The sequence below is a fragment of the Dromiciops gliroides genome, chromosome 1, assembly GCF_019393635.1.
Source record: "Dromiciops gliroides isolate mDroGli1 chromosome 1, mDroGli1.pri, whole genome shotgun sequence".
NCBI lineage: Eukaryota > Metazoa > Chordata > Mammalia > Microbiotheria > Microbiotheriidae > Dromiciops > Dromiciops gliroides.
Window position 1 is genome coordinate 422,915,927 of NC_057861.1, and position 25,504 is coordinate 422,941,430.

A 25,504-nucleotide genomic window follows, 5' to 3' on the forward strand; every position below is an offset into this window, starting at 1 on the left:
TTCTGCCCCTTCCTGTTTAGGTAGCACCTCCCTCAATGAGTTTGTGCACCCACTTAGGAGGACTTCGGTGGGTCCACAGTCTGAGCCTGCCAACTGCTTTGCCTGGACAAGTGAGTTTAATTACTTGCTGCTCCCTGGAAATGATGCTGACTTGCCCTTGAAATCCTTGACAGGGTGCCAGACCCTGCTGTGTTTGGAAATGCCTCCTGTGGCAAGAGGAGGAGAGGGTTTGCTCGGTCTGACAATCCTCTCCCTGCTCCCACCTCACCTCACTAGCCCAGAGGGTTCGAGAGATACCATACATATTATATAATGTGCTAGATCACTGTGCAGCCCAAGGCATGGCAAGTGTGGCATTTCCGGGGGTGATGCACTATTGAGGCTGGTCTAAGATCGTATAATCCTAGATGCTTCTCCTTCTCCTCCTCCTTCTCCTCTCCTCTTCTTCATCCTCTCCTCTCCTTTTCCTTCTCCTCTTCCTATTTCCCCTCCTCCTCCTCTTCCCCCTTCTTTCTCCTCTTCCTTTTCTTCCCCATCTTCTTCCTTTCCCTCCTCTTTCTCTTCCTCTTTCCCCCTTTTCCTCCTCCTTTTCCCCTCCTCTTCCCCTTCTTCTTCCTCCTCCTTTTTGTCTCCTCCTTCCTTTTCCTCCTCTTCACCCTCTTTTCTCCTCCTCTTCCTCTTCTTCCCCCTCCTATCCTCTCTCCTCTTTCTCCTCTTCCCTTCTTCCTCATCCTCATTCTTCCTCCTCTTCCTCTTCCCCTCCTCTTCCCTCTCTTCTTCTCACTCTCCCCTCCCCTATTCCTCCTCCTCTTCTCTCTTCTGGTTCCCAGATGAGCATAGCCATGCTATTCCAGAGGCCATCTTTGGCCCTCAGGTTTACCCCCTGTAAGGGATTATGATAATACTTCTAAAGTGGTTTTGATTCTCAGATGAATGACACGCTAATTATGGAACCATTAAGCACTTCTTATCATGAAGGCATTATTTGGGAGGAGAATGGCTCCTGCTTTTCATTCCCTTATTACATGTGGCATGCCTTTGTAGCTTGGGATAGGGTGCTGGCTCATTGGTATCCTTATCATCTCTGCTGAAAACCAGATGCCCTATTCTTCATCAGAATATGATAAGAACAAGAATAAGAAGCAATGTCACTGGTGACTATGGTCTTCATGGAAAGCCATGTCCCATCTCTCTCTCTCCCCTCCCTCTCTCTCCCCGTCACCCCCACCCAACCCTAGCTCCCATTGAAAGCTCTCAGCCATCTCTTATTCGAGGTGGGGCAATAGAGAGAGTGTTATACCTGGAGTCAGGAGGACCTGAGTTCAAATCCAGCCTCAGATACTTAGTAGCTGTGGGACCCCAGGCAAGTCATTTAAGCCCTGTTTGCCTCAATTTCCTCACCTGTAAAATGGGGATAATAATAGCATGAGGGTCATTGTGAGGATCAAATGGGATAATCACTATAAAGTGCTTAGTACAGTACCTGGAACATAATCAGTGCTATGGAAATGTTAGTTGTCACATTGTTATTCAACAGCTGAGGTGAAAATCATCTGCAAAAATCCTCTGGCCCCTTTGTGTGAAGCAGGCCTTGTACTTCACTCATTGACCTTCGGTGACCTTGAAATCCACAGGCTGTCGGCTCTGTGAGTTTTTCTTTTGCATTTATTCTCTATTTATCACCCATCTTAAAACTTCATTAAGTGGTGACCCCATTTCTTCTGATTGTTGGCCAGAGTAGGAGGGGTTAGACTTTTCAAACAATCCTCCCTGGAATCTTAAACGATCTCAGCTCCAAACTTCTTATCTTTTCCCAGATGACTTATGCTTATTTTATAACCACTAGTCCTATCACAATCCATCTTGGACGCCATTCTCCACATAGCTTTTCGACATTCTTAGCAGCCAGTGAGTGTTTGCAGAGGACTCAGTGTCCCAGGGCAGGTATGCTGTGGTGTTTTGGGTCTTCCTGCTCAGTGCCTTTCTTCCCTTTCATTTTTTTTTTTTCCTTTGCAGGGCAATGAGGGTTAAGTGACTTGCCCAGGGTCACACAACTAGTGTTAAGTGTCTGAGGCCGGATTTGAACTCAGGTCCTCCTGAATCCAGGGCCGGTGCTTTATCCACTATACCACCTAGCTGCCCCCCTTCCCTTTCTTTCTTTCCTTTTGTCTCTTCCCTCCTTTCCCTCTTTTCCCTTCCCTTCGTCTCCTCCTCCTTCTCCCCTTTTCCCTTTCCCAGCATAGTTACTTTGAAATAAGAAAAACAGTGAAATACATAAGAAAAAGCTTGCTAGGGCTTTACTTCTACAAGATATGTTGACATAACATAATTTATATTTCTTTGCCAATTCCAGAGACCCAGTTTGTGTGTACAACAGGAACAGGATGTAATTTTTTCTGGTACCATAGTCTTCCTTGTCCCTAAGAGCTACAAAAATGACTATGACGTTTAAAAATAAGACCAATAAAGAAAGGTTAAGAACTCTAGGTCAGCTAAATAAAGTAGCTTCTTAGAAGGAGAATGATAAGCAGCAGTCCTGCATTTCTCATGAGGACAGAATAGAAGGAAATTGACTTAAGCTATAGAAATGACAGATTTGGGTTAACCTGACTGGGAGAATTGTTGAATATTAGAATGGTTTATGGTTCTGTTTCTCGTCAGCAAGTTTGGCTTTGGGGTTGTAAGGGTTATATTGAACAAGACTGAATTTTCTTTAAAGTACTTGACATACAATTGAGGTCAAATGATACTGAGTGGACCGTGGTGCCTTGGTGTTAGTTGCATGGTCCAAACAGCTAGATTTTCCTTGGTTTGGCTAACTGAGAGATCTGTCAGCATGCTTTTGCATCAATAATACTTTTTGTATAAATTAGAACTTTTTATTAAAATAGTTAAAAACAAGTATGAATTTAATTTAGAAAGTTAAAGGAAATATAGACAACTAGAGGCAGTAATATACTTTACAAGGTTATCCTCAATTACTCTTTACTGGTGTGTTTTCCCCCAAGTCAGTTCATCTTGATTGACTTATCTTTTGACTTAGAAGAAAACTCTCCTTGGGTATATCCAGTACTTCAGAGTATCTTGACTTTGAAATACCTTACTGGTAGCTCTTCTCATCTGTCTACAATTTCTTTCCATTTTAGCCATAACAAATCTGTTTATCCTGCTTAACTGAGGATGATTTCTGAAAGGAATTACTTTATCCCTTCCAGTTCCCTTGGCTCTTGTCTAGAAAGTCTTTCCATCCATGGGCAGAAGCAGAGAGACCTTCGTCTATGCTAACTGCAGGAACTTCTGTGATTATATGATCATCTTTTTTTCCTTTATCTGACTTATTTAGAAAAAACATTTTTTGGTTTCAAAATAATATTTTATTGCTTTCTTTTACCTCCTGTTCATTTTCGAATCTCTTCTGACACTGCTACCCACACAATCAATTGTCACCATAAGGTTAGAAAGAAAAAGGGAAAAGAAGTATCACTAAATATGAATAATATGGGGTACAAAGAAAAACCAAAAAAAAAAGAGGATTGTATATGAACTTGTGAGCTTCTGCTAAAAACTGTTTGGGTTTTTTGGGGGGTGGGGTTGGGGGAAAGAGCATATTAAATTTAACAAGGCAGAAACAAAGTAACTCTTTGTTTCCTAAACTTTTTGTTTTCTTCTCTGTATTTCAAAATGTTTATAAATGCTCTTTTCTTTCTTGTTTGTATCCCTATCACTATCCACTAACCCAGTCTCCTCTACCACAGCTGGTAACAAGAAAGCATAGGGGACAGCTAGGTGGCACAGTGGCTAGAGCACCAGCCCTGGATTCAGGAAGACCTGAGTTTAAATCCGACCTCAGACACTTGACACTTACTAGCTGTGTGACCCTGGCAATTCACTTAACCCTCATTGCCCTGCAAAAACAAAACAAAACAAAAAACCCCAAACCAAAACTAAAAACAAGAAAGCTTGGCCAAAGAAAACAAGGTCACACATTGATCGTGTCTGAAAATATATTTCTCATTCTGCACCTCGAGACCAGCATTTTTTGCCAAGAGGCAGAAAGGCAGTTATGTGGTGCAGTGGATAGGGTGCTGGGCCTAAATAAAGTCAGGAAGACTCATCTTTATGTGTTCAAATCTGGCCTCACTCACTAGTTGTATGACCCGGGCAAGTCACTTAACCCCGTTTGTCTCAGTTTTCTCATCTGTAAAATGAACTGGAGAAGGCAATGGCAAATCACTCCAGCATTTTTGACAAGAAAACCCCAAACGGCGTCATAGAGAGTTGGACATGACTGAAATAACTGAACAACAACAAAAAGAAGGCATGCTTCATTATTGGTCCTCTGGAGTCAAGATCTCTAGCTGCATTGATCAGAATTCTGAAGTCTTATAAAGTTGATTTCTTTTACAATACTGTAAATTATTTTCCTGTTTCTGTTCCTTTCACCTTGCATCAGTTCACATAACTTTCCAAGTTTTTTGGGATCCTTCAGTGTTGTAATTTCTCATCATGCAATAATATTCCACTATATTTACTTACCATACTTTGTTGAGCTGTTCTTTGGCTGATGGATACTCACTTTGTTTTCAGTTCTTTGCTCCAACAAAAAATATTGCTATAAATATTTTTGTACATATGTGTCCCTTTCCCCCCTTGCTGACCTCATAGGAGTGTTTGTATTTAACAACATTTTACTGCTGTTTTCTTTTACACTGTTGTCATTGTCTGCATTGTTTTCCCTGTTCCTAGTCACTTCATTCTGTATCAGTTCACATGCCTTCCCACGTGTTTCTGAGTTCAATGCATTTGTTATTTCTTACAGTGCCATCCCACTCCATTCATTTGCTACGAGTTGTTCAGCCAGTCACCAATTGCTGAGTGCCACAAAGAGTGCTGTTATTATGGGACAGTGGTAAGTGTGATAGATTTGGGGCCAGAGGACCTGGGTCCAAATCTCAGTTCTGCTACTTTTTCACTATGTGACTTGGGGAAGTCACATGACTTCTATGGGCTTTAGTTTCCTTATCATAAATGAGGGGGTTGGACCATGTGATCTCTAAGACCCTTCTAGTTCTAAAGCTATGCTTCTATGAATATTTATATCTCTATATAGGGATAGACTTACTCACATATGTGTGTATATATACATAACATCTTTATATATAAAATTATATATGCATATAAATATATAAATATAAATATAAAAAATATATCTAAATATGTGATACACACACACAATATATATCACCTTTATTTTTGTTACTGACTTCCTTGGGTATATATGACCAACAGTAGCATAGTTACTATAATATAATAACATAAAATAGTGATTTGGCTTGCATAATTCCAAATTATTGGACCACTTAACAATTCTGACAATTCTATATCACCAAAGTGTGCTTGTTTCTTCACCATCCCTCTAACACTGACTGTTGCTGTCTTTTATCATCTTTGCCAATTTAATTGGTAGGAGGTAAAACCTTAAAAGTGTTTTAATTTGCATTTCTCTTATTGTTAGTGATTTGGAACATTTTTATACAGTTCTTTTGACTTATTTTTTTAAGAGACCTGGAATTTATTGACAATTTGCATAAAATTCTTCTTTTTTCCTTCAGTGCATATGTTAGCAGCACTCTAGCTCCCTTGTGATTTTTATAGCCTGGCTTTTGATGTAGCCTTGCAGTTATAAACGCCGAGAGAGTAAATGATATCAACACATAATTTTAAAAGGTGCATTTAAAGACAACATAACAAGGCTTTCCATCTTGCTACACTAAGTGGTTTCTCCATAGTTACTGAGTGACGTTGAAGATCCATCTTCCCTGAATATCTTTCAACATTGATCAACATTGAGCAAGTGTTACTTGGTACCAATGTGGGCAGAGCTTTGTCCTAGGCCCTGCAAGGGATAAAAAAAGAAAGAAAACATGATTCTGGCCATAAATAACTAATCATCTAGTTGGAGAGACCACAGAAACACATGAAATGAATGAATGAGCTCAGTGTACTTCATAAATGCTTGTTGAATGATTGATTGATTGATGAGCAAGTACAAACTGAATCTATGCTTTCGGGTAGTATGCAAAGCCTGTAGTTGTCAGAACCAGGTGAAGTTAGCCAGGGAAGGCTCCTAGAGTAGAGAAATACTGGGAACAGGATTTGAATTAGGTGGGAGACTAGAAGATTGGGAAGCATTCTATCTGAGGACTAGTCTGGGCAAGGACCTCAAGGTGGGAATAAGTCGTGAAAGGGAATATAAACAGATTAGATGTTCTGGCTGTCTCTCGTGTGACTAGAATGGTTGGAATAGTTTCAGATGTACTAACTGATCCAGCAAGAGCTCTTCCTATTTTGAGATTCTCCAGGTATGCAAAGGCATTGCAGAGTTTTAGACTTGTTCATTATGCCTGTGTGTTAAAATGAACCATTTGATTTTTTTTCTTTAAAAAAAATAGCTAACATTTCCACTGCACGTAAAGGTTTTCAAGGAGCTTTAAGTATATTATTTCATTTGATTTGATCCTCACAATAGCTTTGTGCCATAACCATCTCCAACTGAGGTTGAAAGAAGTTAAATGACTTGTCCAGGGTCTCATAGCCTGTAAGTGTCTGAATCAAGATTTGAACTCTGGTCTTCCTGACTCCCAAGTCTAGTATTCTATGCACTATGCAGCCTTTTAAATATAAATAATTATAAACTTGTATCCAGAAATATAAACAAAGTAAAGAACTATCTATATTTTATAAACTATTTTTTGGGGGGTGAGGCAATTGGGGTTAAGTGACTTGCCCAAGGTCACACAGATAGTAAGTGTCAAGTGTCTGAGACTGGATTTGAACTCAGGTCCTCCTGACTCCAGGGCCAGTGCTCTATCCACTGCTCCACCTAGCTGCCCCACTATCTATATTTTATAAAGAGAAAGTGTTATAATAAAGATAACAAATTATTTAATCTAACCCTTCTGTTCTCTCCTCTGCCTGTATATTTGTAAAGATTTGTTGATCTTATTTTTGATAAAGGCATCATTCACATATATGTTCTCATTCTTCACTCTGAATTGTTTTGTATCAGTCTTTACATATTTTTTGTATTCTTTATATTTGTCATTTTTAATGAACAAGGATGTTTCATTATGTTGATGTGTTTGATTCCTTGGCTATTGGCCTTGAGTTCTTTCCAGATTTCGGTATTACAAATAAAGCAGCTTTGAATTGTGCTTACATGCAAGAACAAAGTCTCAGACGAAGTGCCCAATAAGCATATTCCCACCTAGCAAGGGGATATAATCAAGTTTCCCAACATCTTCTAACTTCATCCACTTGGCCCAGCTATCCTAGTCACTCTATACATCCATCTACTGCTTTTTAACATCTTCATTCCATCTTTTAAGATAATATTCTAGTAATAGCATCACTGAATAAAAAGGTAGGACAACTTTTGTAAATCCTACAGGAGATTGCCAGGCTGTCCTCTGTAAAAAAATTAATTATTAATAAGTATATCTATCCTGGAAAAATTATAATACCTGTACTTATGAAAAATTATGATTATATGAAAAATTATAAGCTTAGAGAAATTATAATTGGGCCATAAGTCCTGCCGCGGTCGCCATTCAAATGTAGAAATATTTTTAAATGACTAGCTGGGCCTAATTTGGGGGGGCTAAAGCTGACTGGAGGACTAATCTGGGACTGTTGACTATTTGGCTATCTGACTGCTATTAACTCAGTATGGGCCATTTATAAAGTTCCACCACACTGCTCCACTCCCCAAATTGATAAGCAAAGGATTAAGAAGCCTCTTAACTAAATAATCAAAGCAGAGTTTATTTATGAGATACTATTTAAAATTAAGAATACAGGGAAATAAAATGTACAACCTGACTGCATTGCGGTGCGTCTCTTTCCCACCTGCTGGGCCTGGACCTTCTTTAATACATTAAGGGCCTTAGCCGCCTCTTGCCTTAGGGCACTCAGGTCCTTTATTCTAACTCCGAGCCCCTTTCACTTTGTAAATCCCCCTGCTTCTAACTTTCCTCTCCTTACTGCCACCGCTGAACCTGTGTTTCTCTCTCACCGACCTTCTGTCTGTCTGCTCCATCAGTCTGCCCTTCAACCTCTCTTTTCTCTGCTCCTAGTCCTTTAGCCTTCTCCTGCGTCCTTGTAGCCCTGTCTCTAGTCTGCCCCAACCTTTGCCGTCTCGTCAGCTGCCTCCAGTAATTTCTATCTTGTCCGTCCTCATCAGCAGCCCCCTCCTGTCTTACTCCCAGATCTATATATACTTTTTCTTTTCTCCACTCAAATCTCGGGGCTTTTTGCACCCCCACACCAAGCTAATCCGCCAGCCAGGGCCGGGGCTGGGGGGATACTCGAGCATCCTGTGCCTCAGCACAGGCTATCTGGGATCTTTTGGATAGCTCCGCTCAGGTCGGAGGGAGCTGGGGGCTTTTTTTTCCCAGCTGTCTGACCTGGCATCTTGTACAGCCCACGGGGCTTTTTGGCTCAGCTGAAGCAGAGGGGGAGGGGCACCAGCTCCTCCCACGCAGAAGAGACCCTGAGGGCCTAAGGCTTTCTAATCTCAGCACAAAGGTAGGGTCCCCAAATCAAAATAAATTTCCACACCTCTGAAAAACTTTGAGTCAGTGGACAGTTGTGCCAATAATGCTACATGGGACCTATTTCCCTACAGCTCTGTCAACATTGAATTGTAGTTTTAAGCTATTTTGTTCAATTTGTGAGGAGTAAGGTGCTACTTTGCCTTGCATTTGATTTTTGCATTTCTTGGATTATTAGGAAGTTTGATGTATTTTTCAAGAGATTTTCAATTTTCCTCTTTTGAAAAATGTCTGTTCATAGCCTATTCTTTAATCATTTATCTACTGAGGAAAGAGTACTACCTACAATTTATATCAGCTTCTTATGGAGTCTATATATCAGACTTTGTTAGATACCTTTACTCCAATCTCATTTATTTTTTATTTTGCTTTTATTGTGGGAGATTTTGTGTCAAATCTTTATTTTTATGTGGTGAAATCCATCTATTTTATATCTCCAATGTATTTTAAAAATATTTAAATTTAATTTTTCAATCAATAAGTATTTATTTCTCTTTCCTATTACCCTCTACTGGAAAACAAAAACAAAACTATTATAACAAATATACATAGGCAAGCAAAGCAAATTTTCACAGTCTATCATCTTTTTGTCAGAAATTTCTAATACTTTCTTCCACTTGTTCATTAGTTAAAGCTTATTCTCCTCTCTTTGATCAAGGTAAATATGTTATTTCATTTTCTTCCCATTTTTAATGATTTAAAAATATTTAGCCCATTAGTCAATTAGAATTGATTGTAGTACTTGATGTTGAGGAGTTGTATCATTCATCTTAATAAGCCTCTTGTTTGCTGTAAAGCCCCAATGCATAGCAAAGAGGACCTGAGAGGTGCTTTCTCTACCCTCTGATAGGTCACCTGAGGTTTCCTTCCCCAGTCTCTTCAGGAAAGCTGCTAGATGAGCTGTGCTGATCCACACAGGAGCCCTTTGGGGCATTTGAGTGACCCTTTCCTCCCTTCTCTTATCTTTTTCATGTTGATGAGACCTAGCTCCCAAGGTATGGATTACAATCCAGTGCCCAGTTTTTTATTTCTCCTGAATGATGGCTGAATGAAGACAAAGCTATGCCCATTTAATGCTTACTCTGCTGGATGGAATTAGGTTACTGCCCAGCTTTCAGCAGTTAGGCAGCGGGGAGGTCACAGCCGGACAAAGCGACCTTTTCAGCAGAGTTTGGGTACTTCTCTTGGGTAATTATTTCAAGTTTTGTCTGAATAGCAAAGCTGAGAACTTTAGGGTTTTTTCTTTGTCTATGAGGGCCTAGAGCTGGGAGTCGAATGTCCCTTAATTCTGGAACGTGTTACCAGGAAATACATTTCTAGATGTATCTGCAGATATCATATATCTCCCCAGGCCACAGCCATGGTTATACTGTGGGTCAAAACATGCTGTAGGGAAGGGAAGAAAAAGGAACAAGCATTTATTAAATACCTACTGTGTACCAGACACTGTACTAAGTGCTTTGTTTTAAAAAATCAGTCAAAAGATCTGGTTTTGATTCTTGCCTTTGATATTTATTAGTCATATTATAGCCTCTCTGAGCCTCAGCTTCCTCATTTGGTAAATAGGATTGATGATGTTTGCACTCCCCATCTCACAGAGTTGAAAGCACTCTGCAAATGGTGCAAAGTACCATTTAAACGCAAGTTATTATACCTTATGGATATATGGTAATACATAATATATCTTTCCTGCTAGAATCTGGCAAGTTTGACAAGCAGGAATTGTTTGTTCTGAACAATGCCATTTTAAATACTTATGGGCCCTATCCCATTACTGCCCCATGTGGCTACTTCAACCTGCTCTCCAGGGGGCTCCCCATAAGAATGCTGAACTCAGTGTGGACACTGTTCTGGATAGCTTGCTGTAACTTATCACTAAGTCAATCAAAGAGCTCTAACAGCCTCAGGCTCCCTGGACCTGCGATCATAGGTTCATGTCACCTGGGACCTTAGCTTTTAAGGGCTATGCTGGCTGTTAGTAAGCCGATGAGTGAAGCTCAGGCTGGTCTGTTGATGCAGTGAACATGCTGGCAAGTAGGATCCCCAGTCATTTGCAGCCTCTTTGAAAATGAAAGACCTTAAAAAAAAAAAGAAAGAAAAAAGAAAATGAAAGACCCTACTATATAAATGTTAGCTATTATTGTTGTTGCAATAATCAACCTCATGGGTGTTTTGCAAGGAAATCTCCCTTTAAAGTACTATATAAATGTAGTTTACTATGAAAATAAAAGACCCAGAATCCTTAGAAAGTTGAAAATTGCCACCTTGTACTCTAAGGTGAAAGAATGTACCATTCTGACTCTCTGATCTACCATAGTGTCGTATACAGTCACAACTGATGGATTTTCATAACTGAGGTAACTGTTCAATTTGTACTATAGAGGGTTGGAGACATGTTAGAGGACCACTCTACTGATTGAACAAGATGTTCCCAGAGGTTAACCTCATTACTTCTAATCTTATCACCATGCCTTGACTGACACCACCTCCTTGAGCCTTCTCCTGACTTGTGGGCTGGAGAGTGGCATACCAAATTCCTCCAAATTCCTTCCCTCCGGACCAGGTACTCCCCTGATCCAACCCCCCCCCTTTCCTGCCTCCTTCCTCCCCCACCCCCACCTTTAGATTGTAAGCTCCTGGAGGACAAAGACTGTCTTTTAAAAAATGTGTTTCCAGCACTTAGCACAGTGAATTTAATAAATGTTTATTGAATTAATGGATTAGGATCATAGATCTGGAGCTGGAAGGGACTATAGAGGTAACCTAGTTTAACCTCTTCATTTTTACATATGAGAAATTGAGGCCCACAAAAGTGTCCAAGGTCCAAGGTCACACAGGTAGCAATAGAGCTGAGATTGGAGCCCGGGTCCTCTGACTCCAAACCCAGAGTGCTTTCTGCAGTGCCACCCTTCTTCTTGGGTCTGCCAGTAGTTTATTGTGTCACCATGAGCAAGGCATTTCATTTTTCTGGGCCTCAATTTTCTCATCTGTAAAAATGAAGAGATTTTTAAAAAACCTCATAGTGCATCCCAAGTCCATCACCTCTCTGTCAGAAGGTAGGCAGCATGCTTCATCATGGATACTTTGGAATCATAACTGGTCATTGTGTTAGTCAGAGTTCTTAGGTTTTCAAAGTAATTTGTCTTTACATTGTTGTTTTTATAGTATAAATTGTTTGTTTGGCTCTTCTTCCTCCACAATTTCACTCTTCACTCTATGAAGTTCTAACTTTGTTATTTCTTATAGCATGAAAATATTCCATTACATTCATATTGAATAATTTGTTCAGCCATTCCTCGACTCATGGGCTTCCCTGTAGTTTCCAGTTCTTTGTCCTTACATAAAAAACTGCTATAAATATTTTGCACATATGGGTCCCTTTTCCCTTTCTTTGATCTCTATTCTTTTTATGGATTAGGAAACTGAGGCTCAGAGCGTTGAAGTCACTTGTGTGTCCAAGGCACACAATTAGTTATAGCAGAATTGTAACTAAAACCCAGATCTCTCAACTCTCTGTGGATTAATTCTTTGCCCTAAATAACGGTTGCACATTGTTAGGCCAACATGTAAAAACATGTTTTTCTGTTCATTGTAACTCCAGGTACAGGCCAGATTAACACACCTCGAAAGAAGAACTGCTGTGCATTCAAACACATCACGACAGGTCTCTACTATTATCATTCTTTGTCTTCAGTAAGCTACATAAGATCTGTTCCATTTCACCGGAGTCACATCTCAATATAATTATTAGGGGCTCTAATAATTGGAATGGGGTTTCCAAAGAAGCATAAGACATCATTTTTGCCCTCACAGAGTGACCTCACACACACACACACACACACACACACACACACACACACACACACAAGTGAATTAAAACACTTCCCAGTATAAAACAACAGCAACAGTAGCCAACATTTATATAAAAGTGCTTTAGGAGTTTGGAGGGAGGTAAGTTGCTAGACTGGAAGTGGTCAAGGAAAGCTTCCTGGAAGAGGTGGGATTTAAGCTGGATTTTATTGCTTAGCCCTATCCCATGATAAAGGTTGACCATCCTTGCCCACACCAGGAGTTCTTAACCTTTTTTTTAAGGTTAAGAAAACTTGGGGGCAGCTAGGTGGCACAGTGGATAAAGCACTGGCCTTGGATTCAGGAGGACCTGAGTTAAAATCTGGCCTCAGACGCTTGACACTTACTAGCTGTGTGACCCTGGGCAAGTCACTTAACCCTCATTGCCCTGCAAAAAACAAAACAAAACAAACAGACAAACAAACAAAAAACTTGGCAGTCTGGTAAGCCTGCGGATCCTTTCTCAGAATAAAGTTTTTAAATGCGTAAAATAAAATGCATAGGACCACAAAGGAAATCAGTTATATAGAAATGCAATTAATATTATGTAGACTGTTTTCTTGGCTTGTTGGATTTGGTTCCCTCTGTAGCTTGTGGTGTGTTTAGTTCCCCAAAGCAGGCTAGAAGATCCCAAGTCTCTACCTTTTCTTCCAGTTCTAAATCTATAACCCTTTGTACATGGACGGCCCTGTGGATCTAGTAGTACAATGAAGGGCAGAAATGAATAGCAACTAGACTTGGAATCAGGAAAACCTGTCTTTGAATATTGCTGCAGACGTTTATGCAGACGTTTCCTAACTGTGATCCTGAATGTCACTCAACCTCTCTGACCCTCAGTCTCTCTTTTGTAAATTGGGAATAATAATAGCTATTGTGCCTAATTCTTAGGGTTATTGAAAGGATCAAATGATATAATGCATGGAAAGTGCTTTGCATGTAAACATCAATTAACAGTAGGGATGTTGAAGTAGTATCTGTGAGGACATCTGTGTCCTCTCCTTCGGTCAGGCTGTAGCTTTCTTGTACACTTCACAAGGCATTTTCAGTGGCTAATGTGTGTGAAGGGCTTTCAGCAGGATGATAGCATTTGCAGCTGGCACATTTTAATATGTCGAAGCCACACCAGGGCCTCTTGCCACAAGAAGAGGACATTATTCTGGTAATTGTATCAAATAGGTTGTTTTGCAGCTGTCTCCAAATTCTGTGGCATCCTCTTGGGGAGAGCTCTCTGTCTGCTCTTGATGCTGGAGAAATCAATGTCTCACACTCAAGCTTGCCATTAGGGATTGTTGGTTTCCAACCCACAAATGTTAAAGCTGTTATTCTAGCTGCTCTGGATGCTTTGAGGCTTGCCTGTTTTTAAACTTTGGGTTGGAAAGTGGCCTTCAATGTTGGTGCCATCTTTAGAATTCCAAGTGAGATCCTGACCCTAGAGATCCTGCCAGATAATGAATGAGCCCTTCTTGCTTCAGACCTCAGGTCCTGGTGAACTAAGTCGGGAAGGTGTGTGCTGGAGAGGGCAGGGAGTGAGATGGGGAAGAATAGAAGAGGGTGACAGCTTCAGCAGACATCTCTATTCCACCTTTGCCTGACTTCTGTCCAAGTATATGGTCGCTTCCTTTTGGAGGGTTAGCTCACATTCCTGAATCACTGTTTTAGAGCAATTCTAGATTGTGCAAGAGGTAACATTTGGCACGGTCCACTTTGATCTAGGTCAGTTTAATCACCCATAGACCAGAATGCAAAACCGGATCATGGGATGCCAGGTAATGCCTGTGGTTGGTGCGTATACCGACCCTGAAGAGCAGTAGTTCATGTGCAATTTCTTTGTAGGGCTCCTAGTGTACTGGGGAATGAGGATGGAAATTTCGTGCTGATGGGCCCCCAATAATTATGGAATATGTAGTGGGTTTTTTTTTGTTTGTTTGTTTTTGCAGGGCAATGAGGATTAAGTGACTTGCCCAGGGTCACACAGCTAGTAAGTATCACGTGTTTGAGGTCAGATTTGAATTCAGGTCCTCCTGAATCCAGGGCCAGTGCTTTATCTACTGTACCAACTAGCTGCCCCCCTTAGCCTTAAGCTTTCATAGACTAAAACTATACTAAGATTATTGGAACATACTATATGAGTAACTGGGTGTGAGAGGACTTCTACTTAGAGCCAGAATATCCCAAAATGAGGCAACAACCTCACAGTGCCCCAATATGATAATAGCCCTACAGTCTGCACACTAACCAAACAGATGTACTTAGAGTGCAAGGTGCTTAGGTTGACAGGCACTGCTTATATGCATGTCACCTAAGGAACAATGGAGAGAACATAGTGACTACAACATCTTACCAGTGAACAACGGTGCAGGAGAACTGTGGTTGAGGATGTTGTCAGAGGGGTTGTTTGAGCAGACAAGGAGGCAGACCAGCTGAGAGATAACCATTGGACAGTCTGAGAGGCTGTCACAAAATCTAGAGGAAAGTCCTCAGAATGGTAGGTGGACCCCCTTGAGAAGGGTATGGAGAGGGATGGTAAAGGACAAGAATGTGTTGTCTGTACCAGTGGAAGGAATACTTGCATTGATGAGGTCCCAGAGCCATTGAATTAGATATATTTGTATAAAATTATACACACACAATATATAAAATTGTGTATATTGTATTCAGTTATGTATATCATATTCAACATATGTATGATTGGATTCTATACAGTCGTTTGTTTTTTTTGGTGGGGCAATGAGGGTTGTGACTTGCCCAGGGTCACACAGCTAGTAAGTGTTAAGTGTCTGAGACCAGATTTGAACTCAGGTCCTCCTGAATCCAGGGCCAATGCTTTATCCACTGTGCCACCTAGCTGCCCCAGATTCTATACAATCATAAACATTGATCTACGTATGTTTTAATTTGGGAAAATTATATGTTGGGCCAATTTCTAAGCAGTGCTCTTCACATGAGAACTATATTTTAAATGTCCAACAAAATGAAAAAGTACACCAACAGTAAAAGAAATGTTGAATTTCAGGGGCCCTCTTGTATAACTCATACTTGACCAACAAGCCCCTCTAATATATATCTGACAAGCCTTTGCTGGAAGACCTCCAAAGAGGAAAATGGGCAACTTCCCAAGAAAATGTTTGTGGAGAGTTCCAATCTTTAGGGAGTTTTTTCTGATATCAAGCAGAAATTGGCCTTTTTGTGCCTCCTACCCTTCTGCCTTCTAAGGCCAAAGAGAATGAGTGTAAAGCATCTTCAGATACTTGAAGACAGTTTTCACATCCCTGAAGTCTTCTGTGCTTCAAGGCTAAACATGTTCATTTACTTTAACGTATCTTATTATGGCATGGATTCATGGTCTTGCACCATTCTGCTTGTCCTAATCTGGATACTCCCTAGCTTTTCAATCTTTCCAAAAATGTGATGAACTCCTGAGGAGATCTCACCAGGAAAAAGTCCAGTGGGCCTAATAAAATGATAATGATGATAGCTAGTGTTTCTATAAGTTTTTATGGTTTTCACAATAACTTTACATCTGTTAACTCATTTGATCCTCACAAAAAACCTGGGAAGTATTCTCATTTTAAGGGTGAGGAAATTGAGGCAAACAGAGATCAAGTGACTTGCTCAGGGTCACACAGCTGGTAAGTGTTAGAGGCAGGATTAGAATTCAAAACTTCCTAATTTCAAGTTCTGAATTCTGTCCATTGTGCCAACATTCCTTATTCTTGGAGGCTATTCCTCTCTTAATTCATCCCAAGATTACATTACCTTTTTTTGGGGCTTCCATTTCTTCTTCTTTTTTTTTTTTTTGGTGGGGCAATGAGGGTTAAGTGACTTGCCCAGAGTCACACAGCTAGTAAGTGTCAAGTGTCTGAGGCCAGATTTGAACTCAGGTCCTCCTGAATCCAGGGCCGGTGCTTTATCCACTGCGCCATCTAGCTGCCCCTGAATCTTCTCTAGTTTCTTTCTTTTTATCTTTCCTTCCTTCCTTCCTTCCTTCCTTCCTTCCTTCCTTCCTTCCTTCCTTCCTTCCTTCCTTCCTTCCTTCCTTCCTTCCTTCCTTCCTTCCTTCCTTCCTTCCTTCCCTCCTTCCTTCCCTCCTTCCCTCCTTCCCTCCTTCCTTCTTTCTTTTTTTCTTTACTTCCTTCCTTTTTTGGTGAGGCAATTGGGGTTAAGTGATTTGTCCAGAGTCACACAGCTAGTAAGTGTTAAGTGTCCGAGGTTGGATTTGAACTCAGGTCCTCCTGAATCCAGGGCTGGTGCTCTATCCACAGCCACCTAGCTGCCTCTCTAGTTACTTTCAAGGCTCAGCTCACCAACCATCTCTTATAGGATGAGGCCTGAAGCCCCTTCCCTCTGTTTTTTGGGGGGCTTCTCTGCCCCTACAATTCCTCTGTATTTACTTTTTGCATAGTTTGTGTTTATTGGTCTGTTTGTATATTATTTTTTTCCTGGTAGATAGTAGGCTTCTTGAGGGCAGGAACTGTTTCCATTCTTGTCTTCTCTTTGTATCCCCATCTTCCAGCCTCATGTCTAGCATATGGTGGGTACTTTAATAAATTCTCAGTGAAGTCAATTCCAATTTGAATTTCTCCCTAGGGGGCAAACCTACACAGTCAGTTAGTGGAGGAGGCCTCGAAGCTTCCTGTGCTGATCTCTGTTCTGTGCCTATGCAACCATTCCCCTGCCCTTGAGAGTTGGCTGGGGAAATACTTGTTTTTAGTTGTGAGGAGGTTTGGCTTTTCCAGCTCAGCCCTTGCTTTGACTTGGTGCTTGGCTCGTCTGATGTTAAAGCCCAAATACCGTGGGCCTTGGATAAGTTTCAGCGTGTAGTCAGTCCATACACTGTGTCCCACTGCCTTCTGTTTCCTCCAGATTGTGTCTCACTCAACAGGAGCCTCATGTTCTGTGTGATCACACAGTTTATTCAGCTTTGATTCTGTTTTAGGGAATGGGAGAGAGGGGGGCTTTGAGCGCTTGGGTTTGGGAGTTAGCTATCGTGACCGTGGGCAGGTTGCTTTCCTTTTCTTGGGTTTCAGTTCTTTATCTATATCCATCAATCAATCAATAATCAGTGAACATTGATTAAGTGCTTATTATGACTTGATGCTAGGCACTGTGCTAAGCACTGGGGTTACAAAAAGAGGCAAAACATGGTTCTTGCCTCGAGGAGAGCAACAAATAAATGAGTGTGTGTGAAGCAAAGCTATATTCGGGATAAATGGGAAATAATTAGCAGAGGGAAGGTACTAGAATTAAGAGTGGTTGGGAGGGGCAGCTAGGTGGCGCAGTGGATAGAGCACTGGCCCTGGAGTCAGGAGTACCTGAGTTCAAATCCGGCCTCAGACACTTAACACTTACTAGCTGTGTGACCCTAGGCAAGTCACTTAACCCCAATTGCCTCACTTAAAAAAAAAGTGGTTGGGGAAGGATTCCCACAGGAAGTTTAGCTGGGACTCAAAGGAAGTCAGGGAAGACAACAGACAGAGAGGAGGAGGGAGAGCATTGCAGGCCTGGGAGAGAGAAAATGCTCGGAGCCGAGAGCCTGAGTATCTTGTTCATGAAATAGCTAGGAGGCCAGTATTATTGGATGGAAGAGTATGTGCTAAGGAGTAAAGTATAAGAAGACTAGAAAGGCAGGAGGAGTTATGTTATGAAGGACTTTGAATGTCAAACAGAAGATTCTGTATTTGATCTTGGAGGCAATAGGGAGTCACTGGAGTTTATTGAGTAGGGGAGGTGACATGGTTGGAACTTCAGTTAAGGAAAATCACTTTAGTTGCTGAATGGAGAATAGATTGCAGCAAGGAGAGACTTGAGGCCCACCCACCAGCAGGCTATTGCATAGTCTGGGTGATGAAGGCCTGTACCAGAGTGGTGGCAATGTCAGAGGAAAGAAGGAGGTATATTAGAGAGGTGTTGTAAAGGTGAAGTCCACAGTCCTTGGCAACAGCTTGGATATTGGGGTGTGTGTGTGTGTGTGTGTGTGTGTGTGTATGAGAGAGAGAGAGAGAGAGAGAGAGAGAGAGAGAGAGAGAGACACACACACACACAGAGAGACAGAGACAGAGACAGACAGAGACAGAGACAGACAGATACAGAGACAGACAGACATAGTGAAAGAGTCCAGGATGACTCCTAGGTTGTGAGCCTAAGGGGCTAGGAAGATGGTGTTGTCCTCTATAGTAAAAGGGAAGGCATGAGGAAGGGAGGGTTTAGGGGACAACATAACGAGTTTATTTTAGACATGTTGAGTTAACTTGTCTGCTGGACATAAGCAGTTCAAGATGTCTACAAGGCAGTCAGATATGTCAGATTGGAGGCGAGTAGAGAGGTTGGGGAAGGATAGGTAGATCTGAGTATCATTAGTGAAGTGGTGGTAACTAAATCAATGGGAGCTAATGAGATCATCAAGGGAAGTAGAATAGACCTGTGGTTAGAGGGCATGATCTGGAGGAAGATTCATTAAGGGGATGGAGAATTGGTCAGAACCAGGAGAGAGAGGTAGCCTGAAAATCTAGAGAGAAGGCATTATCAAGGAGGAGAGAGTAATCAGTAATGTCAAAGGTGGTAGAGAGGTTGAGGAGAATGAGAATTGAGAAGAAGCCATTGATTTGGCAATCAGGAGATCATTAGTAACTTTGGAGAGTGAATGATAGGGTTGGAAGTTGGGTTGCAAGAGGTTAAGAAGAGAGCAAAAAGAAAGAAAGGGGAAGCACCTCTTGTAGAAAGCCTTTTCAAGGAATTTAGCTACAAAGGTTAGAAGAGGTACAAGAATATAGTTAGCAGGGGTGGAAGGATCAAGTGAGGATTTTTTTTTTTCAGAATGACCGAGACATGGGATTTTTTTTGGTAGACGGTAGAGAATAAGTTAGTACACGGGGAGAAATTGAAAATGAGTGAAAGAGGGGGCAGTCTGTTGGAGGAGGTGGGAACAAGTAGAGGAGTTAGCCTTGGTAAGGAGTAAAGTCACCCCACCATGTGAGACAGTTGAAGAAAGAACGTGGCAGAAGGCACATGAGGAATATGAAATAAGGCAGAGTAGAGAAGAGGCACAGATGATCTCCATGGCCTCTTACATTTCTTAAACTTTATGATTTTATGTCCTGATGGTCTCTAAGATTTCTTTCAGCTCTAAAACTCCATGAATTTCTTCTTGACTAGAATCATGATCTCTAAGGTCCTTCAAGTTTTTTTTTTTTTTTTTTTTTTTTTGTGAGGCAATTGGGGTTAAGTGACTTGCCCAGGGTCACACAGCTAGTAAGTGTCAAGTGTCTGAGTTTGGATTTGAACTCAGGTCTTCCTGAATCCAGGGCCAAGTGAGAGAGGTGAAAGATTTACCTTTGCTTGACTAAACAATTCAAGATAACCCCCAGCATGGGAAATATTGGATCCATGAAGTTGCTATAATATTATATGAAGGTGGTTATATTATTTATAAAATTATCTTATTTGCTCTTCATAACCTGATGAGATAGGTAAGGTAGGTCTTAGAATTATAGGATCATGTATTTGGAACCATAAGAACTCAAATTTGGCCATATAGTCCAACTCCTTCATTTTACAGTAGAAGAAACTGAGGCCCAGCTTAAGAGATCTGCCCAAAATCACACTTGCAGTAAGCATCAGTTAGAATTCAAACTCAGGTCCCCGAGTGCAAACTTAGTGTTCTTTCCACTTGCTTCTCTATTATTGTCTCCATTTTTGAAGCAGAAGAAATGGAGATTGAGAGATTAATTGAGTTACCCAAAGTCTCATATTTAGAAAGTGGTAGAACTGGGACTCTGAACCCAGATCTTCTCATTGGTTTTCTTTCCTTTACCCACTAGAGGAAACTGAAGTAAAAAAAACAAAACAACCCCAAACCATATAGTCTGAGCCGTTAGACCCTTGCCTCTTAGTATTAGAGTGATGTGGCCAAGGACTGGGGAGATACAGATACAGAGTAAGGCTGACTCCAAATACAGTATCAACCCCAGTCTTTTTTCTTGTCTTTTTAAGCAGGCTGTGAATACCACATGTCACTTGGTCAGATCAGTGATTTCCCACATTTTCATTGTTCAAGCACTCCTACACATGTTCTAATTCCGTGGCACCCCTAAATGGCACAAGGAGTTGGGGAAGAGAGTTTTTTGGGGGGAGGAGAGAAGGGGAAGCCTTTTCTTTTCTCTTTTGCTATTTTCATTGTTTTTTCTTTCATTGTTCGCACTTCTCTGAAGTCATTCTCCCTTCCTCTTCCCCCATATATCCATTCAACTTCTCCCAATGCTTTCCAGAGACTCCTCCATCCCATGTGGCTTCTTGCTGAGAGAGAAGGGTAGGAGGCTGAGGCTGACAAATCCCTTCCTGCTATAGATAACCACAGTGACCTTACCGTTTAAGGAAGAGGGAGGGGGTGTGGTAGAGAATTTTGATCACTGCTTCGAATTTCAAAGGTTCCCTCTAATCTTGGGTGACTGGCAAACTGATTGGCCTTTGGAAGTTGAGTAGTGAACCCCCCACCATAGGCTCATGGTACCTCACTCACCTAAGCAGACCTTGGTTATGGAAGCCTGAACTTGAGAACATTTGGCCTCGGAGATTGGAGATTTAGGATGTGGCCTAAACTCTAGCTTTTGTATGAGGAAGTAAGTTTAGACGTGTGCATACCTGAGTGCTCTTGACCGACCAACGCATAAACATATGTATATGCTAACTGTGGAAGCCAAAGATTTGTCCCTCTGCCTCCTGAGAGTTGTCTGATATCAGTTTCCCCCACCCCATTACTCCCCTTCCCTTCTTTTTATTTATCCTCATCTTCATCATGATTTACTTACTTACTTTTTTAAAAGCCCATAGTTACTTTTAACCTACAAAATATCTGTGCTTTAGCCAGGACACCAGTGACAGAGCCAATTTTTCTATCCCTCCCCAGGATCTGAGCCCTTAACTGTCTTGAATTTAGAAACCACGAGGATAATGAGCAGATGTTTTTCTAATAATGAGAAGATGTGCAGACGCTGACACATGAGCATAGTTTCCAATCCTTAAGTTAATTAGCAAGCTGGGAGCCCAGATAAATAAAGCTTTCCATTTCCCTTTCTGAAGTTTAGTGTATCTGATCTGGAGGGCCTCTCCTCCCTTTTTTCCTCCCTCCTCCTTCCTCTTTCCTCTTTAATCTCCCTTCCAAGTCCATTATTCTGTTTGTAGATTATCTTCACCCCTTAATACTGCTTCTTTCCAGTGTTTCCTCTTCCCTTCCTTCCCCTCCCTTTCCCATTCTCCATTTCAGAATTTGAGGGAGGGAGGGAGCAGTACTTAAAATTTTAAAGTGTCAGTTAATCTGTTTACACAGAACTGGTTCATAAACAGCTTACCACATCTGCCCTTCAAAGCTCTTGATCCCCTGATATAATTTAACATGCAGATCTTTAAAATAATAACAAATAAAACCTAACTCAATTATTTTCATCTTGATCCTCCAGTTTGTAGGTTATCTCCTCTCCCCCTCAAGTAATCCTCATCCCCATGGCCATCAGCCATTTTGTTGCTCCATACTGGCAAAAGACAGTTTTGCAATTTCTTAGTTACTCTCCCTTTCTTCTTTTTTTTTTTGGGGGGGGGGTGCAATGAGGGTTAAGTGACTTTCCTAGTGTCAAGTGTCTGAGGTCACATTTGAACTCGGGTCCTCCTGAATCCAGGGCTGGTGCTTTATCCACTGTGCCACCCAGTTGCTCCTTCTTCCTTTCTTCTTTTTGGAGATCTTTATGAATTAAATAGGATAATATGTACCTGAAGTCTGGTCCTGGAGGCAAGAAAGATAGCTCAGCAAATTATCTCTTAATTCTTCCCAGCCCTACCACCCTGGGTTTTTCTGTGTAAGATGCAAATTTTATTCTTTGTTTCAGAACAGGGGTTTAACAAATTTGGTCCCTGGGTTGATGGCATGTTTACTGAACATCAGGGCCTGTTGCTAGCTGTACATTGAAACCAGAGACATGTGTTTTTAATAGACTTGTGAGTTTTATTTCTTGGTAAAAATAACAACATTCATACATACTATCTAGGGAAAAATGAGAAGGGGGTGTTTCAGAGGAGCTATTTAACTCCTGTCCCCATGTGTCTGTTGTGGGAATCATTCTGTGTTGGGGAGGGACTGGGACAGAATGACCTATGGCCTTATAGTTTTGATATTCCTGACTCGTTCATGTGTATTCTCTGTGGAAAAGGCTGCTGGTCACCAAATGGTTTCTTCACCTCATCCATATGCTCGAATAGCATCAGCATTGGTATTAGCATTTCAGAAAAGGAAGGACAATAATATTTCTGTTTCTATACAGGAAAACCTTTACCCTATTTGAGAAGAAAGTTGGGTGCAATGAGAGGCAGAGGCAGCATGGTGTCATACATAGAGTCCTAGTTTGGGATTGTAGAAGACTAGGGTTCAAATCTTGACTCAGAAACCTAGTCATTTAACTTCTTTGGGCCTCAGTTTCCTCATATGTAAAATGAAGGCATTGGATTAACCTTCTGACTCGAAGTCTATGATCCTATGAGTGAAAAGTCAAAGGATCCCAGAAGAGTTAGAAGAGACCCCAGATGCCCGCTGATCCACCTCATGCCTGAACAAGATTCCCCCAACATTCTACCAAACCTTCATCCTTTTCCTGAAATCCTTTCGAGTCTTCCCCCAGCCTGCCAATGCTGCTAATTCTCCTTTGGAAGGTCATTGCTAAGAATTTTTTCTTCATAACGTACTTAAATACCTCTTTGCAACTTCCACTCTTTGCTTCTGAATTCTGTTCTGAGACCAAACAGAAGCTTAAAAAGATCATTTCATTATTTCTTTGGTAAGTATATCTTCTGTTGACTCAGATAAGGGAAAAGAGGAAGCTTGCTCTACTCTTTGGAGCTTTGGATAAACTTGGGCAAGTAGATAAGTAAAATCTTATTATTTGTCAAAGTTGATGCTAAAAGGGGACTTGTAACAGACTTTTCCCTCTTTCCATCTGAAGCAACTGAATCATGTTGCTTTTTTTTGCAGGTTTCAAAAAAAATTATGCTTCACTTTACATAATAGAATTTTTAAAGTTATTTTTTTCAATGAACAAAAATTCATTCCTTTCCCCCCTTCTATCTCTCTCTGTTCCTGGATATTGGGGAAAAAAAAGAAAAGAAAAAACCCAAACCACAAAACCCTTGAAACAATTTTGCATAGTCAAGCAAAAAAAATTCTCAAAATGGCAAAGTCAAAAAAACTATTTATATCTCACTGCACTTGGAATGCATTACCTCTCAGGCAAGAGGTGAGTAGCATCTTCATCATCAGTCCTCTAGATAATGGTTGGTCATTGCATTGATTAGAGTTCTTTTTCAAAGGTGTTTGTCTTTACAATGTTGTTTTATTGTATGAATTGTTTTCCTGGTTCTGCAAATTTCATTCTATATCAGTTCATACAAATCTCCCAGGTTCCTCCCAAACCACTGCCTTCATCATTTCCTTTTCTTTTCTTTTTTTTTCATGAGGCAGTTTGGATTAAGTGACTTGTCCAGGGTCACATAGCTAGTAAGTGTCAAGGGTCTGAGGCTGGATTTGAACTCAGGTCCTCCTGAATCCAGGGCTGGTACTCTATCCACTGCACCACCTGGCTGCCCCTACCTTCATCATTTCTTACAGCACAACAGTATCCATTACATTCATATACCATAATTTGTTCAGCCATTCCTCAATTGGTGATCACTGCCTTAGTTTCCAGTTCTTTGGCACTATAAAAAGAACTCCTGTAAAGAACTATTTTTATACCTTTTTTCCTTTTCCTTGATTTGACAGAGAAGTTTTTGCAGTTTGTAGGCTTATGAGAAGCAGCATGGAGAACTTTCCTGGAAGCCAGGAAAACCTAGGTTCAGGGTCTATCTCTGATGTACACTTGGGCAAGTCTCTTAAACTCTGAGTACTCTTGTTAATTCTCTAATACTCTAAGTTATAGAGAAGGTACATTGGTAGAAGGTATTTCCTCAGTGAGAAGTTTCCTATACCAAAGCAAACAGAGGTCTGGGCCTTATCTCTGTCTCCATAATAAGGTTCAGATTTGGAAGGAAACTTAGACCTGAGATCACCTTAGATATCATTCCTTGGAAGTGACAAAAGATTTGAACCCAGGTCTCCTGGTGAACTACTAAGTACAGTGAAGCATTCATTTGTAAAGAAAAAGAATACCTATTTCCTAATTTACCTCTGGAGATTTTTCATGTTCATTTCACTTGGGTAAGTATCAAGCCATTGTATGTTGTTGTTTTTAGTTGATCAGTCATGTCTGACTCTTCATGACCCCTCATGGGCAAACAGTCTGTGGGGTTTTCTTGGCAAAGATACTGGAGTGGTTTACCATTTCCTTCTCCAGTGGATTCTTTTGCCAGGCAGTCAGAGGTTAGGTGACTTTCCTAGGGTCACACAGCTAGGAAGTATGTGAGGCTGGATTTGAACTAAGGTCTTGCTGATTCTAGGCCCTGCCCTCTATCCGCTGAGTCACCAGCTGCCTCAAGCCATTGTATACCCCTCCCTAATATTAAGGGGAGGTGGTGGTGTAGGTGGTACAGAAGAAATGACTACTGAGCTGGAGCTCAAGGAATTTATACTTGTATAGATTAGAGGGGTGAGGTTCCAGGAACAGTCCCCAAGAGCAGCACTTGTATTGATAGGATATAATTAAATGCCCAAACGCATGGTACAGGAAATGTAACAGCTGCCTTTGTTTCCTCAACACCCACTACAGTACCTGGCCCATGATAGGTGCTTAATAAGTATTTACTGAGCTGAAGAAATAATAATAATGATGATGATGGGTAACGTTTATGTGGATTTTTAATTACAAAAGGTCAGGAAGGAGAGAGATCAGTTTGTGCTGTCCCGGCAGGAGAAAACTTTGAGGAAGAGGTGGACCTTCAAAGGGAGGACTTGAAAGGATGATTAGATCAGGAGGAGAGGAGTGAGATGGGAATCCTCAGTACTCAGAAGCATCCTAAGCAAGACAGGAAGTTTGAGAGTGTGGGTGTGGGTGTGTTTGGAGGGACCCAGG

General features: G+C 41.1%; 1 protein-coding gene across 1 annotated transcript in view; it reads left to right on the plus strand.

Annotated features, from left to right (window-relative positions):
- The window catches only part of PDZD2 (PDZ domain containing 2), a 514,363-nt gene that overhangs the window by 43,075 nt on the left and 445,784 nt on the right, over window positions 1–25,504 (plus strand). The window contains exon 2 of the mRNA XM_043975400.1: window positions 4,820–4,909. The gene's annotated coding sequence lies outside the window, so the exon portion shown is untranslated. The remainder of the gene's footprint in view (window positions 1–4,819; window positions 4,910–25,504) is intronic.